The sequence below is a fragment of the Bubalus bubalis genome, chromosome 8 (genome assembly GCF_019923935.1).
Source record: "Bubalus bubalis isolate 160015118507 breed Murrah chromosome 8, NDDB_SH_1, whole genome shotgun sequence".
NCBI classification, from domain to species: Eukaryota; Metazoa; Chordata; class Mammalia; order Artiodactyla; family Bovidae; genus Bubalus; species Bubalus bubalis.
In genome coordinates this window covers 21531185-21547307 of record NC_059164.1, presented here as the reverse complement: position 1 = coordinate 21547307, position 16123 = coordinate 21531185, and the positions used below count along the sequence as shown (strand labels likewise).

The 16123-nt window shown below is 39.1% G+C and overlaps 1 non-coding gene across 1 annotated transcript; it reads right to left on the bottom strand.

Annotated features, from left to right (window-relative positions):
- Window positions 1–1959: 1959 nt before the first annotated feature.
- Window positions 1960–2081, bottom strand: LOC112586691. The gene has a single exon (XR_003111184.1). It is a non-coding gene; the product is annotated as a small nucleolar RNA SNORA3/SNORA45 family (small nucleolar RNA).
- Window positions 2082–16123: the final 14042 nt, after the last annotated feature.

The following is a 16123-nucleotide window of genomic DNA, read 5'->3' as shown; positions in this document are numbered from 1 at the left end:
CTGCTCCCACCTCCATCTTCACTGTGATCTCTGCAAGGCTGCTTCCCAGGCCACCAATGCCTCTTCAGGTTGCTGCTGCCATATTATTTTCTTGGAGCCCAAGAAAATAAGCTGTTAGCTACTCTTAATTCTCTAGCCACATCTCTCATCACCCAGGCCCTGAATTATTGGGTCAAACTGTGACAGCTTACAGTGGCTTGAATGTGTTGCTTTTTTCTTTAATCGTCTCCAGGCATTTGCATATTTTATAACCACTACTTGCAGATCCACTTTTTAGCCCAATTATTTGCTGTTTGAAGGTCATTTTATGTGGATAAACTTTTCTAATGCCCTCCTATTGTTGTTGTTGTTCAGTTGCTCAGTCGTGACTGACTCTTTGTGACCCCATGGGCTGCAGCACACCAGGCTTCCCTGTCCTTCACCATCTCCCAGAACTTGCTCAAGCTCAAGTCCATTGAGTCATTAATGCTATACAAACATCTCATCCTCTGTTGTCTCCTTCTCCTCCTGCCTACAATCTTTCCCAGCATCGGGGTCTTTCCATGAGTTGGCTCTTCACACCAGGTGGCCTAAGTATTGCAGCTTCAGCCTCAGCATCAGTTCCTCCAATGAATATTCAGTGTTAATTTCCTTTAGAATTGACTGGTTTGATCTCCTTGCTGTCCAAGGGACTCTCAAGTGTCTTCTCCAACACCACAGTTCAAAAGCATCAATTCTTCAGCGCTCAGACTTCTTTATGGTCCAACTCTCAACTCTATATATACCTACTGGAAAAACCATAACTTTTACTAGATGGACTTTTGTTGACAAAGTAATGTCTCTGCTTTTTAATATACTATCTATGTTGGTCATAGCTTTTCTTCCAAGGAGCAAGGATCTTTTAATTTCATGGCTTCAGTCACCATCTGCAGTGATTTTGGAGCCTCCAAAATAAAGTCTGTCACTGTTTCAATTGTTTCCCCATCTATTTGCCATGAAGTGATGAGACTGAATGCCATGGTCTTCATTTTTTGCTTTTTGATCCTCTTTCACCTTCAGCAAGAGGCTCCTCATTTCAAATCCCCTCCTCTGGAGAACTGCATTACATATTCCTACCACTGGATACCAGCCATAGTAGAGTTTTGCAGTTTATTTTGAAATTCCTTTATCACTTGACTATTTTTCCCAGTGGACTAAAAATCCCTTAAGGGCAGGCGCTATGTATGCCTTATTAGTCATATAGTTGTATTTCTAGCTCCTGTGACAGTGACTGCTACTTATTCTCTCCCCAAATAAAGTTTATTTAGTGAGTAAAAACTCTTGTTACCCATATTACAAATGACTCTCATAGCTACAGAGAAGTTGTGGCTTCGAGTTCAATCAGTGACTTACTATGAATGTGGCTATGGGCAAGTGTTATATATATGGGCAAGTGTTATATATATATATATTATATATATTTATTATATAATATATAATAAATATATATTATTTATTTTTGGTTTAACACCCTTTGTGTGGTAAGTCACTTTAGTCAAGTCTTACTCTCTGTGACTCTATGAACCATGGCTCACCAGGGTCCTCTGTCCATGGGATTCTCCAGGCAAGAATACTGGAGTGGGTTGCTATGCCCTCCTCTGGGGGATTTTTCCCAACCCGGGGATTGAACCGCAGTCTCTTACATCTCCTGCATTGGCAGGTGGGTTCTTTACCACTAGCACCACCTGAGAAGCTATACTCAGTTCTTTCTTTTTAAGAGAAGCACTTGTTAACATGTAATGATATGTGGCTTCAGTCTACCAGGACTCAAGCCCTTCCCCCCTCTTAATCTTCTCCTCAGCTCTTCTGCTGAAGAAGTTGGCCTTCAGGATGACAGGCTGCTTTGGAATCTTGAATACTGGAGTGGGTTGCCATTTCCTACTCCACCTTTCCCCAGAAATTTGTAGTAACCCAATCCACTACATCTTGGAGCCAGGGAAGGCATGTTTCTGACCTGGGCACTTCTGGGGGCTGATTGCTCTCACCAGTGCATCAAGACCAGCAGATTCTTTGTGGGGACTCTAGCACACCCTGACAAGAGCTGTCAGGATGTGACTCTAGTGTTGGGTGTGTGCATGCGTGTTCAGTCGCTTCCGTCATGTCCGACTTTTTGCAACCCCATGAACTGCAGCCCAGCATGCTTCTCTGTCCATAGGATTCTCCAGGCAGGAATACTAGCGTGGGTTGCCATGCCCTCCTCCAGGGGATCTTCCTGACCCAGGGATCAAATCCATGTCTCTTGTGTCTCCTGCATTGGCAGGCAGGTTCTTGATCACTAGCTTGGGAAGTCCTAGTCTTGGGTAGGCAAGTATTTTAGTTTTCTAGTCAGACTATTAAATTTCTCTGCATATTTTTGGAACAAAATCAGTCAGAATGGTCCTGCTAAAGAGGGCTATGTTCCTTTATCTTCAGGAGTTTATTGGCATCAAATGAGATAGTTTTTTTTTTTTTTAAGTACCTATATAACATCAGCTCAATAATGACAGATTGATTAGGTTTCATCTCTGAAGGGAGTTGATGGCCTAACACGAGGGCAGGAATTATTACCTTCAGGTGGTCATTAATCCCCATGAAATATCCGTCCCTACAGTAATTGCTCTTATAAATTGAAAAGTGGAAATATACTCATGCAAGGCTGAAGATTTCTGTTTTCTGCCATTTCAGTTGTATGTGTAAGACATTTCTAGAGACTTAATGTTCTGTACTTAGGCTTCTCAGATTGCTTAATATAGGTTTCCACACTCAGCTTATGTGGTGGATAAGATTTCCTACTTCATCATTTCTAACCCTATGATCAAAGCAACAATCAAAATCCATTTCATGTGAATGTTATTCTGAAGGACATTTGTACATTTTCTGGGAGCCAATCTTTCTTATTACAGCATGGTTCAGTTAAAATTTGTGGTTGCCTGTTTGTAAATCATAGTTTGTTTGTTTGCTTGTTTTTTAAGATTCTTTTTCCTTTCTTTTTTTTTTAAATTTTATTTTATTTTTAAACCTCAAACACTGTTATTAGTTTTGCCAAACATTAAAACGAATCCACCACAGGTATACATGTGCTCCCCATCCTGAACCCTCCTCCCTCCTCCCTCCCCACACCATCCCTCTGGGTCGTCCCAGTGCACCAGCCCCAAGCATCCAGTATCATGCATCGAACCTGGACTGGCAACTCATTTCATACATGATATTACACATGTTTCAATGCCATTCTCCCAAATCTTCCCACCCTCTCCCTCTCCAACAGAGTCCATAAGACCGTTCTCTACATCAGTGTCTCTTTTGCTGTCTCGTACACAGGGTTATTGTTACCATCTTTCTAAATTCCATATATATACGTTAGTATACTGTATTGGTGTTTTTCTTTCTGGCTTACTTCACTCTGTATAATAGGCTTCAGAAGACAAAGCTATATACTGAGAGCAAAAAACACTCGTATTCCAAACTGAGTATCTACTTGCAAGTTTGAAGAATGGTTTGTTTTAAAATTACTACTTTTATTTGCTATGAAGGCAAATGTGATTTATTTATATAAATGTATATATATATATATATATATGGAAATGAACAGGTACATGTTTGATAACTTAAATTATCAGAGTTTCTATAGAGTTGTTATCAGGTTTGCTTTCTCATGTAATGGGAGATAACTGAAGATTGCATGTTTTAACTTATTTTTTAGCCAGTTAGATTCTTATATCTGATCCCACTTGTGATCAGTAGCAAACTTTGGTGACATAGGTGGCCATGTGATGTGGTGCATAAGACTAAACTCACTCTATGCCTGAATGATTGGATAATTAACTTGGTCACATTTGAGGTAAGTTCTAAGCAACTCAGCCAACATTCTTTGATCATGGAATGTGAGGAAGGTGATGACCTGTGGAAAAGACAGTCTGTCTTTGGAAGTGACCTCCATTTGACAAGAAATCACATTTCCTACAGGTATCTTTCTTAGCCTTTATACTTGAGTAGAAGTGTGAATAGAGTTAGTGAATCTGGTATGCAGTTGATTATTGTCTCTTAGGAAATGAACATAAACCAAGTTGATCCACCTTTCTTTCATATCTGATAGGCTTTTTAAAATTGGAGTATAGTTTTACAATGTTGGGTTATATATTATATATATTCCCTCCCTCTTGGACATCCTTCCCACCCCCCCCCCCGCCCCCACCCCCCACCATCCCACCCATCTAGGTCACCACAGAGTACCAAACAGCTCCCTATGTTATATAGCAGTTTCCCATTAGTTATCTTTTGTACACATGGTAGTATATATATCGGAGAAGGCAATGGCACCCCACTCCAGTACTCTTGCCTGGAAAATCCCATGGACGGAGGAGCCTGTTAGGCTGCAGTCCATGGGGTCGCGAAGAGTCGGACATGACTGAGCAACTTCACTTTCACTTTTCACTTTCATGCACTGGAGAAGGAAATGGCAACCCACTCCAGTGTTCTTGCCTGGAGAATCCCAGGGATGGGGGAGCCTGGTGGGCTACCGTCTATGGGGTCACACAGAGTCGGACACGACTGAAGTGACTTAGCAGCAGCAGCAGAAGCAGCAGTATATATATGCCAATCTGAATCTCCCAATTCATTCCACCCTCCCCTTCCCCTATTATGTCCATACGTCCACTCTATGTTTGTGTCTCTATTTTTGCTTTGCAAATAAGTTCACCTATAGCTTTTTCTAGAGTCCACATATATGCGTTGATACATGATATTTGTTTTTCTTTTTCTGACTTCACTCTGTATGTTCATCTCTAGGTCCATCCAAATCTCTGCAAATGACACAATTTCATTGCCTTTTATGGCTGAACAATATTCTACTGCATATATGTACCACATCTTCTTTATCCATTCTTCTGTTGATGGACATTTAGGTTGCTTCCGTATCCTGGCTGTTGTAAACTGTGCTGCAATGAACATTGGAGTACATGTGTCTTTCTGAAGTATGGTTTTCTCAGAATATGTGCCTGGTAGTGGATTCCTGGGTCACATGATAGTTCTATTTTTAGTTTTGTAAGGCACCTCCATACTGTTCTCCATAGTGATTATATACATTTACATTCCAACCAACAGTGCAAGAAGGTTCCCTTGTTGCCACACCCTCTCCAGCTCTCCAGTAATTATTGTTTGTAGATTTTTTTTGATGGCCATTTTGACCGGTGTGAAGTCATACATAATTGTCTTGATTTTCCTTTCTCTAATAATTAGCCACACCTTTTAGGAACACCTTTTCATGTTCCTCTTGGCCATCTAAATGTCTTCTTTGGAGAAATGTCTATTTAGGTCTTGGGAGGAATATGAAGATTTCTAGATTATCCTGATTTAAAAATTATTAAAATGTGTATTTTAATTATACAGCCTTGCCTTTGCCCATGCTATTACCACTGAGGCAACTCAACTGACTTATGAACAGAATGAATTATTGCCCCTTTGCCATCAAGCCAGCCATGATGACATGGGATAATCATTCATTATTTCTTACTGTGCACCAAAATCACTTATGTGAAAACCATTCTCCTTTATATTTTGCTTTTATATAGGTTTCAATTTGTTTAGTGAATGTACTGAAAGTGTTTTACGTTTCAGCTTTTGAAGTCTATTATATAGATTTTTATATTCTTAAAAGCTACTAGAGAAACTATATACATATTTTAAAATATCAGTGATGATGGTAAGAAGAAAATTTGGAATAGTTCTGGGTATGGAGTCAGTCAGCTTGTGTTTGAATTTTGACTCTGCCAGAGTTCAGCTACTTGATCTTCTTGATTTCATATAGATCACACATTTTTCTAGGATTCAGGTTCTCAGAAATAACAATAGTCTCAGAGATGTCAATGAGTATGAACTCTTTGTAAAAATCCTTAACGTAGTGTCTGGCTCCTGGTAGGTGGGCAAGAAACAAATCTTTTAAAATTAATAAAATAAAAATAGTAATTAATTCACAAATTAAATAGATGTTATTTGAAAAGACCAAAGTAAGAAAACACATATATTGAAGATTGATCTACAGATGAAGTTAATGTTAGTTAATCACAAATAATGGAGTTCTAAAGAGTCTAATTTCAAATTAAGATCAGCTACAACCTAGATAGCATATTCAAAAGCAGAGACATTACTTTGCCAACAAAGGTCCATCTAGTCAAGGCTATAGTTTTTCCAGTGGTCATGTATGGATGTGAGAGTTGGACTGTGAAGAAAGCCGAGCACGGAAGAATTGATGCTTTTGAACTGTGGTGTTGGAGAAGACTCTTGAGAGTCCCTTGGACTGCAAGGAGATCCAACCAGTCCATTCTGAAGGAGATCAGTCCTGGGTGTTCTTTGGAAGGACTGATGCTAAAGCTGAAACTCCAATACTTTGGCCACCTCATGCGAAGAGTTGACTCATTGGAAAAGACTCTGATGCTGGGAGGGATTGAGGGCAGGAGGCGAATGGGACAACAGAGGATGAGATGGCTGGATGGCATCACCGACTTGATGGACATGAGTTTGAGTGAAATCCAGGAGTTGGTGATGGACAGGGAGGCCTGGCGTGCAGCAATTCATGGGGTCGCAAAGAGTCAGACATGACTGAGCGACTGAACTGAACTGAACTGAACACTGAATTCCAGAGATTTTTATCATCCTTCTTCCTAAGTTAGTGATTGCCTTTAAATACGTTTTTGTATCACAGTAAGGAAAGGATTAAAACTTTAAATACCCTCGATGAGTTGGAAAAATAAACTGCCTGATGACAAGCTGAATTTTTTGACTACAGACTTCTTTGTACAGCAAATACTCTATAGGGAAGATGCATATAATGGTAAGATTTATAAATAGCAGAGAGTATAGTATTCTTTCTATTAGTTAACATAATGGTTTTGAAATGTTATGAAGGGCATTGCAGAATGATACAAAGTAAACAAACAACTGATGAGAATTTGTAATTCTAAATCGTCAGTTCTTGTATCACTTCTATGTATTAATTCATTTAATATTGAGAACATACAGAATGTCAGACACTTAGCTAGGTTCAGTTCAGTTCATTTCAGTCACTCAGTCATGTCTGACTCTGCGACCCCATGGACCGCAGCACACCAGACTTCCTTGTCCATCAACTCCCAGAGTTTACCCAAACTCATGTCCATTGAGTCAGTGATGCCATCCAACCATTTCATCGTCGGTCATCCCCTTCTCCTCCTGCTTTCAGTCTTTCAAAGCATCAAGGTATTTTCAAATGAGTCAGCTCTTCACATCAGGCGGCCAAAGTATTGGAGTTTCAGCTTCAACATCAGTCCTTCCAAAGAACACTCAGGACTGATCTTTAGAATGGACTGGTTGGATCTCCTTGCAGTTCAAGAGACTCTCAAGAGTCTTCTCCAACACCATAGTTCAATAGGAATGCAAAAGCCTAGACAGAAATCAGTTTCCTGCCTTTACAGAGCCATGATCCAATGAAAAACATAGCTATTAAATACATTTTACATATGTAGTCAGTTTTATGGAAGGAAAATCAAAAGATCTAACAGAAAGAAGCCAAGAACTCAGGAGTATAGTGTGACATCTAAAGAAAGGAATTAACAATGTTAAAGATGTGCATAGGTGTACACAAATGTGCATGTGTATTGGTGTGTGAAGGGAGGGGATTTAGAGAGAGAGAGAGAGGGAGACAGGGTGAGAGAAGGGTGACATAGAGAGAGTAAACATAACTGGAGGTCTGGCAATGAGAGCATGTGTCTGTGGTCTGCTTGGAGGGGAAGAGAATGGGGACTAGAGAGGAGATGAGCTTGTGATTACTAAATCACAGGCCAATCTTGGAGCATATTTTAAGCCTTTGAAAGCATTAAAGATATGCGTTTCATATCTTCAGAGAAGTCGTTGAAGCATTTGAAGCAGGAAAGTAATGTGATCAGATAGCTTGTTGTTAAACTCAGTTTTGACAACTCTGTGGCTTCTTAAAGTAGTATCTGCTTTGCATCCACATAAATAATAACTGGAATGTGGTACCCAGAGATTAAACAATGGAGTAGTACAAGTTATTTAATAAGTTAAAATACTTGTTTTTGTTCTTTTAGCTTTCTAAGAAACTGCAAGGAGGAAAGATCATAATATTCTAGGAGAGTGCTTCTCAAGCTATTTGTGGTTTGAGAAGTTTCTAGTTCTCAAACTAACTAGTTTCTTTTCCCAATTTGATGAAATGCAATAAAGATGCATTACTTATAAAATAAACTTAATATGTACACAATGCAAGCCTAAATTTTATTTATTTTTATTTGAAGGGTAATTTGCTTTACAGAATTTTGTTGTTTTCTGTCAAGTATAATCAGAACAGACATAAGAGAGAGAGACAACAAAGAGTCACAGAACTGGTATACACTGCTCTTTGAAAGTGTTTATGAGGGCGATTAAAATTTCTGTACTTATCTCACACAGATTAATTAAAAAGCAGGACAGAAACCCTGAGAGAGTTCTGCTTCAGAAATACTTTATATACTGATCCTGAGGTCAAAAATTTGTTCTCCAAATTTTTTAGGGGTAAGAAAAATGGAACAAGATTGAGTTCAGCAAGAAGGATATGGATACCATATAGAGAGGTATGGAACTAAAAAAAAAAAAACTAAACTCTTTGCCTTTGTTGTTTTTTGTGTGTGTGTGTGTTTTAATTTATTTATTTTAGTTGGAGGCCAATTACTTTACAATATTGTATTGGTTTTGCCATACATCAACATGAATCTGCCACGGGTGTACACGTGTTCCCCATCCTGAACCCCCCTCCCACCTCTCTCCCCGTACCATCCCTCTGGGTCATCCCAGTGCACCAGCCCCAAGCATCCTGTATCCTGCATTGAACCTGGACTGGTGACTTGTTTCTTATATGATATTATACCTGTTTCAATGCCATTCTCCCAAATCATCCCCCGCTCCCTCTCCCACAGAGTCCAAAAGACTGTTCTATACATCTGTGTCTCTTTTGCTGTCTCGCATACAGGGTTATCATTACCATCTTTCTAAATTCCATATATGCGTTAGTACACTGTATTGGTGTTTTTCTTTCTGGCTTACTTCACTCTGTATAATCGGCTTCAGTTTCATCCACCTCATTAGTAAGTTTCTTATTATCAAGGAATATTAAATTCCTTTCTATGGATACAAAATGACTTTGCTGTCATTTTGCCTGTCACACAACCCACCCAACCCAGGAGCATTACATTGATATTTTTGCAGACAATAAGAACCAGTAAGTTTGACTTTTCTAATTTTCAGAACATTATGTTATAGTGATCATGTTGAAAAGTCTAGTATTACTCAGTTTATGCCTGTGTTCTGCATCCTGAGAAACACAGCGTGAAAAATGTGTGATTGACTTGTTCAATTTATTAATATATTTTCTTTTAATGTTATATAATAGACAAAGTAGGGAGGAGCTTTTCAAACATGCAGCTAAATAGATATATGTATGCCAATGGGAGTCTATAAAGTTAATTAAATGGACAAATGGATAGCAATGGATGCTGGGCTGTGCTGTCACTCAGCTGTATCTGACTCTTTGCGACCCCATGGATTGTAGCCCCCTAGGCTTTGGAAGGAATGATGCTAAAGCTGAAACTCCAGTACTTTGGCCACCTCGTACGAAGACTTGACTCATTGGAAAAGACTCTGATGCTGGGAGGGATTGGAGGCAGGAGGAGGAGGGGACGACAGAGGATGAGCTGGCTGGATGGCATCACTGGCTTGATGGACGTGAGTCTGAGTGAACTCCAGGAGTTGGTGATGGACAGGGAGGCCTGGCGTGCAGCGATTCATGGGGTCGCAAAGAGTCGGACACGACTGAGTGACTGAACCGACTGACCGACCAAGGCTCCTCTGTCCATGAGGTTTCCCAGGCAAGATTACTGGAGTGGGTTGCCATGCCCTCCTCCAGGGGATCTTCCCAACCCAAGGATCGAATCCAGATCTCTTGCATTGCAGGCAGATTCCTTTTTCTGAGCCACCAGATGGTAGCCCAAGAATACTGGAGTGGGTAACCTATCCCTTCTCCAGGGGATTTTCCCAACCCAGGAATCAAACTGGGGTCTCCTGAAGTGCAGGTAGATTCTTTACCAGCTGAGCTACCAGGGAAGCCCATAATAATGGATGTACAACACTAGCTCGATATAGACCAGCAATGTTTCATTAATTGGAAAATTTTCTGTTTTTCTTTAGGCATATGTTAAATTTCTTATTAGTTTAACCCATCTTTACTGAGCAGCTATTAAAAACTTATAATTATGTTAGGAGCCAAGATCATAGAAAATATGACCCACTGTTTGAAAACTGCTCATAATTTAGGTAAAAGTGGACAAAAGCATAAGTAATTGTATTGTGATGGGCTACCCAGTGAAGAAGCAATATTTATAATGAAAGTTCAGTTTCAGGAAAGACTCAGACTCTTCTATTTACTTTCCCAGGACCAGGCAGATGGCACTGTATAATGTAAAATGATCAGCATATATATTTTAGAAATTAATACAATTTCCCAAGTTCATATCAGTTCCATCAAGGCAGTATTCTTAAACTGGCCTTCCCAGGTTTGCTTTATTTCTTCTTTTGTTGAAACTGTTCGCTATCATTAGAATGTAATGATAATCAACTGGTTGTAATCAACTAGTGTTAATTATAATAATAACATTAATGAAAATAACTGATTTATTATCTATTATGGGCTGTTCACTTTATAATTTTTATTTAATTAATTCAGCAACTGAGAGGTATGCCCATTTTTCAGATGATAAAATGAAGGTATCTTGCCTAAACTTACATAGCATTTATGTGTCAATGTAAGAACTCAAGCCCAGACACTTCTGCTGCAGTATGCTCTAGTATTAGACTATCACTGTGAGTTTTCTTAGACTTCTGCCTTGATGTCCAAATCTTATATTGGTGCCTACCTGTATTTCAACCCTTTATCTTCAAAGAACAGAAAAATGCATAACTTCTCCTCCAGGTCTTTATTTCTCTGTGTTGTCTGCTTTCCACAAAGAATCAGTCTATTACATTATGTTATAGAACTGATGAACTAGGCTTCTTTAAATCTGAGAGTGTATTTTTTAAGGTTGTAGCCCAATTCAGATCTCTTTTTGAAAGAAGGTGAGATAAATCTTAAGTATATCAATTTTATTTTATCATTGAAAGAACACAGTATAAATAAAATTGATGTGTTCTGGTTGGTCTATAGCAAAATATTAGAGACAAGTACTTTAAAAAACTGTTGGTTAAATCCTATTTTCCTTAATATCATAAATTTGCATGAATACTTGCATTCTCTACCTTGTGTTTGGTGAGCTTTGGGCATTTTAAATTAATGAATTTCTCAACCACTTAGAGGGGAGATTTAAAACCAAGTTTACTCTCAAGATGTAACTTGAGACTGAGTTATACCACTGTTTTATTATTCTTAATGGCACTGAGTCAATCCACAGATATTTCATCCTGCAATTTTCTAGTGTTATGAAAATGCATAATGTTAATCATTGTAGTACTTTATAATCTGACCATAAACCAATGTTTATAGTCAGTTAATCATTGTATTACTTTGCTTTAGGTAATTTAGTACATTACCATAATGTAGCAGTCTACTTAATATAAATTTTAAAGTGAAGACAATAAAGTTGTATAGGATTAATATATTATGCATCCTAACCTGAAATTTTAAAATGCAGCTGAAATTTGGACAGAGTTCAGATGTTCTGTGACTTTGGTTTCTTCCACCTTGGCTGGGGAAAGGGTGAAAATTTAATGAAGAGCACAGAAGTAAATGATTTTCTACCTCTAATTATTTATGCATCCCTTTCACAGCCTTCTTCATTTGGCAAGAATAGGTTTGGATATACTCAGGCCAGGAATCAACAACTACTCATTTTGAAAAAGTGAACTCCAATTAAGGGAAACATATCCAAAGCTTAAAAAGAAAATCAGTAAGTTTGGTAGTAGTTGGTATTAATTTCATTGAAGTGAGACCATGCTTGTCTTATAAAAGATCTTAAGGAATATTTTATGAACACTTTAACTCAATCATTTTTGGAATTGGATACTATCTTTGTTTTGAAAACAAACATTTATTGACTGGCTCCTATATCCCAGGTACAATGTTAAGTGCTTTCTTTTACATCATCATCGGCCTGATGGAGAGACTGCATTCTTGGGACACAAAACTTAGAAATTTTATATTAATGCCAAATTGTTGTGTTAGATGGGATTTGTTGTTGTTGTTATTGGAGTATAGTTGCTTTACAATGTTGTGTGAATTTCTGCTGAACAGAAAATTGATCAGCAATATTTATACATAAATGCCTCCCTTTTTCGGAGAAGGCAATGGCACCCCACTCCAGTACTCTTGCCTGGAAAATCCCATGGACGGAGGAGCCTGGTGGGCTGCTGTCTATGGGGTCGCACAGAGTCGGACACAACTGAAGTGACTTAGCAGCAGCAGCAGCAGCCTTCCTTTTTGGATTTCCTTCTAACTTAGGTCACCACAGAGCCCTGAACAGAGTTTCCTGTGCTATACAGTAGGTTCTCACTAGTTCAGGTCAGTTTAGTCGCTCAGTCATGTCTGACTCGTTGCGACCCCATCAACTGCAGCACACCAGGCCTCCCTGTCCATCACCAACTCCCAGAGCTTGCTCAAACTCATGCCTATCGAGTCAGTGATGCCATCCAACTATCTCATCCTCTGTCATCCCCTTCTCTTCCTGCCTTCAATCTTTCCCAGAATCAGGGTCTTTTCCAGTGAGTCAGTTCTTCACATCAGGTGGCCAAAATGTTGGAGTTTCTTCTTCAGCATCAGTCCTTCCAATGAATATTTGAGACTGATGTCCTTTAGGATTGACTGGTTTCATCTCCTTGCTGTCCAAGGGACTCTCAAGTGTCTTCTCCAACACTAGGTTCTCATTAGTTATCTATTTTATGCATAGTTGTGTATATATGTCAGTGCCAGTTGCCCAATCGCTACTCCCCCCATGCCCCATTGGTATCCATTTGTTCTTTGTTTCTGTGTCTCTATTTCTGCTTCACAAATAAGTTCATCTATAGCATTTTCCTAGATTCCATATATGTATTTTAATATACAAATCTGTTTTTCTCTTTCTGACTTCACTCTGTATGATAGTCTCTAGGTCCATTCACATCTCTTGAAATGTCAGAATTTCATTTCTTTTTATAGCTGAGTAATATTCCACTGTGTATATGTACCATATCTTCTTTATTCATTCCTCTACTGATATACATTTAGGTTGCTTCTATGTCCTGAAGCAGTGAGCATAGTGCTGCAGTGAACATTTTGAATTATGATTTTCTCCAGTCAAATGCCCAGGAGTGAGATTACTGGATCATATGGTAGTTCTATTTTTATTTTTTAAGGCACTTCTATACTATTCTACTTTTTTTTTAATTTTTATTTTATTTTTAAACTTTACATAATTGTATTAGTTTTGCCAAATATCAAGATGAATCCACCACAGGTATACATGTGTTCCCCATCCTGAACCCTCCTCCCTCCTCCCTCCCCATTCCATCCCTCTGGGTCGTCCCAGTGCACCAGCCCCAAGCATCCAGTATCGTGAGTTCCAGAAAACACCTATTTCTGTTTTATTGACTATGCCAAAGCCTTTGATTGTGTGGATCACAATAAACTGTGGAAAATTCTGAAAGAGATGGGAATACCAGACCACCTGTCCTGCCTCTTGAGAAACCTGTATGCAGGCCAGGAAGTAACAGTTAGAAATGGACATGGAACAACAGACTGATTCCAAATAGGAAAAGGAGTACGTCAAGGCTGTATATTGTCACCCTGCTTATTTAACTTATATGTGGAGTACATCATGAGAAACGCTGGGCTGGATGAAGCACAAGCTGGAATCAAGATTGCTGGGAGAAATATCAGTAATCTCAGATATGCAGATGACACCACTCTTATGGCAGAAAGTGAATAAGAACTAAAGAGCCTGTTGAAGAAAGTGAAAGAGGAGAGTGAAAAAGTTGGCTTAAAGCTCAACATTCAGGAAACTAAGATCATGGCATCCATGATGGAATCAAGATCATTCCAGCTTGGCAAATAGATGGGGAAACAGTGGAAACGGTGACAGACTTTTTTTTTTGGGCTCCAAAATCACTGCAGATGGTGACTGCAGCCATGAAATTAAAAGACGCTTACTCCTTGGAAGGAAAGTTATGACTACGCTAGATAGCATATTGAAAAGCAGAGACATTACTTCGCCAACAAAGGTCCATCTAGTCAAAGGTATGGTTTTTCCAGTGGTCATGTATGGATGTGAGAGTTGGACTATAAAGAAAGCTGAGTGCTGAAGAACTGTTGCTTTTGAACTGTGGTGTTGGAGAAGACTCTTGAGAGTCCCTTGGACTACAAGGAGATCCAACCAGTCCATCCTAAAGGAGATTAGTCCCTGGTGTTCATTGGGAGGACTGATGTTGAAGCTGAAACTCCAATACTTTGGCCACCTGATGTGAAGAACTGATTCATTTGAAAAGACCCTGATGCTGGGAAAGATTGAGGGCAGGAGGAGAAGGGGACGACGGAGGATGAGATGGTTGGATGGCATCACCAACTCAATGGACATACGTTTGGGTAAACTCTGGGATTTGGTGGTGGACAGAGAGGCTTAGCGTGCTGCAGTCCATGGGGTCGCAAAGAGTCAGACATGACTGAGCAAATGAACTTAACTGAACTGATACTATTCTACTTACAGTAACTACTTAGTAGTTATATTAATTTACATTCCCTCCAGCAGTGTAAGAGGGTTCCCTTTTCTCCACACCTGCTCCAGTGTTTATTGTTTGTAGATTTTTTGATGATGGCCATTCTGATCAGTGTGAGATGATGACTAATTGTAGTTTTGATTTCTCTAATAATTAGTGATGCTGAGTATCTTTTCATGTGTTTGTTGACCATCTGTATGTCTTCTTTGGAGAAATGTCTATTTAGGGCTACTGCCCATTTTTAATTTTTATTTTTTTTTCATATTGAGCTGTATGAGCTGTTTGTATATTTTGGAGATTAATCCTGTGTCAGTTGCTTTATTAGCAAATATTTTCTCCTATTCTGAGGGTTGTTTTTCATTTTGTCTGTGGTTTCCTTTGTTGTGCAAAAGCATTTTAAGTTTAGTTAATTCCCATTCTCACTAATATAGGAGGTGGGTCAAAAATGATCTTGTGATTTATGTCAAAGAGTATGCTGCCTATGTTTTCCTCTAAGAGTTTTATAGTGCCTGGCCTTACTTTTTGGTCTTTAATCCACTTTAAATTTATTTTTGTGTATGGTGTTAGTACGTGTTCTAATTTCATTCTTTTATATGTAGCTGTCTAGTTTTCCCAGCACCATTTACTGAAGAGACTATCATTTCTCCTCTTTTGACATAGATTGGATGCCCATATGTGTATGGGTTTATCTCTGGGTTTTTAAAATCCTGTTCCATTGATACGTATTTCTGTATTTGTGCCAGTACAATACTGTCTTGATTACTGTAGCCCTGTAGTATAGGCTGAAGTCAAGGAGCCCAATTTCTCCAGTTCTGATTTTTTTTTTTTCCTCAAAATTGCTTTGCTGTTTCAGGTCATTTGTATTTCCATACAAATGGTAAAAGTTTTTGTTCTAGTTCTGTGAAAAATGCTATTGGTAATTTAATAGGAATTGCAATGAATCTGTAGATTGCTTTGGGTAGTATAGTCATTTTCATAATATTGACTTTTCAAATCCAAGTACATGGTATATCTCTCCATCTGTTTATGTTGTCTTACATTTCTTTCATCAGTATCTTATAGTTTTCCAATTACAGGTGTTTTGCCTCCTTCAGTTCAGTTCAGTTCAGTCACTCAGTCGTGTCCGGCTCTTTGTGACCCCATGAATTGCAGCACGCCAGGCCTCCCTGTCCATCACCATCTCCCGGAGTTCACTCAGACTCATGTCCATCGAGTCGGTGATGCCGTCAAGCCATCTCATCCTCTGTCGTCCCCTTCACCTCCTGCCCCCAATCCCTCCCAGCATCAGAGTCTTTTCCAACGAGTCAACTCTTCGCATGAGGTGGCCAAAGTACTGGAGTTTCAGCTTTAGCATCATTCCTTCCAAAGAACA